Source organism: Sardina pilchardus, chromosome 6, assembly GCF_963854185.1.
Source record: "Sardina pilchardus chromosome 6, fSarPil1.1, whole genome shotgun sequence".
NCBI classification, from domain to species: Eukaryota; Metazoa; Chordata; class Actinopteri; order Clupeiformes; family Clupeidae; genus Sardina; species Sardina pilchardus.
This window is the reverse complement of record NC_084999.1, coordinates 1,769,771-1,772,270: the sequence shown is the minus strand read 5'-3', so window position 1 is coordinate 1,772,270 and position 2,500 is coordinate 1,769,771.

Sequence of the window (2,500 nt, the reverse complement as noted above, 5' to 3'; positions counted from 1 at the left end):
AACTATCTTGTTGCATCCAAGCTGAAATACAGACGTGCAGAACCATAGTAACATTGTAGCATATGACGGAGGTGGATTGTAGCTAGTTGGATGCCATGTAGGCTATAAAAGTAGCGATCTTTCAAAGTTAAAGTTAATCAGAATCCTGGGATATGCCCGTTTGACAACGGGAGAGATAGAACCAGAGCCATATAAAGAGACCTTCTCTTTTGAAAAAGCCAAACGACTTCCAAACTTTGGATTTAAGTTTCGCCGGCGCGTTGAATATAGGTTCGGAGTTGTCAGAAATCTTTTCTGAGGAAGACTAGCATCTCATTCCTTCAGGCACGTCCAGGGCACGTTTCGTTGGAATGGATAGAAGAACGTGATAGGCTATGCCATCTTTGACCAATGAGAGGCTGTCATTGTTCTCAAATCAAAATTGGGATGCACACAGCCACGCACCAGGCCAGGAAATCGAGTATTTCATAAGAGACGGTCAAGTCAGAAACGTTTGCGAATGTGAACCGATTTGAGTCTTTTAAATCGAAACAATAACCGATTCATGTCATGAAAAATTCGAAACGAGGCTTGATGCATCGATGTAGTCGTCTTTTACAGGTTAAAAACGAATATCGATATGTATCGGTTATTTTTTACACCCCTAGTGTGTGTGTGTGTGTGTGTATGTGTGTCTGTGTGTCTTTTTTGGAGGTGGGCTTTCTACATATGTCTTTGTGTGTGTGTGTGCGAGTGTATATGTGTGTGTATATGTGTTTTTGTGTTGGAGGTGGGCTTTTTACATGTCTTTTTACATGGATGTGTGTGAGTGTGTGTGTGTGTGTGTGTGTATGTATGTCTGTTGGGGTGGGCTTTCCACATATTTCTTGAGTTTGTGTGTGCACATGTGTGTGCGTCTGCGCGCATGTTGTGTGTGTATGTGTGTGTGTGTGTGTGTGTGTGTGTGCCCTGTGACCTGCTCTCTGGCAGTAATTGGGCTCTGCTGTCATCATCAGACGGGGACGCTGTCATCATCAAGACGAGACACTCCCATTTGAATATCTCTGAGGTCACGCCTGCTGTGCTGACAGATCCATTAGTGGAGCACCAGGAGCACCAGGAATTCAGCACACACACACACACGCACACGCACGCACGCACACACACGCACACGCACACACACACACATGCACGCACGCACGCATGCAGGCACGCACGCACACACACACACACGCACGCAGGGGGGAATTCAGCACACACACACACACACATGCACGCACGCACGCACACACGCATGCACGCACGCACACACACACATGCACGCAGGCAAGCATGCATGCACACATGCAGGGGGGAATTCAGCACACACACACACGCGCACACATGCACACACGCACACACGCCCACACACATGCAGGAGGTAATTAAGCATACACACGCACACACATGCACACACACACGCAGGGGGTAATTCAACACACACGCACACACTCACACACACATGCGCACACACACATGCACACACTCACGTACACACACACACACACACACACACACACGGGGCAACACTGGATTTCTACATGAGTTTGTTCTAGAGATGCACCGATATGGAATTTGTGGCCGATACCAATACGATAACCGATAATATTAGAGAAAAAATTACAAATATGAATAGGAGACAACTTTTAATAGGGTTTGAATAGGCATCATTTAATTGCAGTAATTGTACCTACCACCAATGATGGACATAACTCATAACTCATTATAGTCCTCAGTGGTACAGCTGTCAACAACAGCAGTAGCCTATGCCTATGTGTGACTCCTTTAAGTGAACGTGACGTCATTGAGGTGTGAGTGAGTAGCCAAGGACAGAATCGTTCACATACGGAGTAAATACTCAACGCAGATAAATGGTTAGAAGCTGTGAAAAAGCTAGCGAGTTTTGTAGGAAACTCATGTATAGTTTTAGCAGCGGTTAATTAAATAAAGATGCAACTCCTCAGACTATCTTGGTGTAGGCTAATAGACCTCAGAAGTTTGCCGACAAATAGGATCCAAAGCTGCCATCTTTGCACATATAAGGAGTTCCGGGTGTTAATTGAAGCTAACTGCCTATGGCAAGTTGCATTGTAAGTTAGCTCTGGGGTAGAGAAGATCAAAGTGTGCCATCTTCACCTACCGAAGATCACAGTATCCACTTGACAAAACTTAGACTTAGACTTGGACTTGACAACTTGACTTAACTTGTAGCACAAAACAGTATGAGGGTTGGTTAGCATTAGCAGGGTGGGTTAGCAGTACAGCAGGGTAGGTTAACGTTAGCAGGGTTGGTTAGCATTAGCTGGGTGGGTTAGCAGTACAGCAGGGTAGGTTAACGTTAGCAGTAGCAGGGTAGGTTAACAATAACAGGGTTGGTTAGCATTAGCAGGGTGGGTTAGCAGTAGCAGGGTAGGTTAACAATAACAGGGTTGGTTAGCATTAGCAGGGTGGGTTAGCAGTAGCAGGGTAGGTTAACATTAAC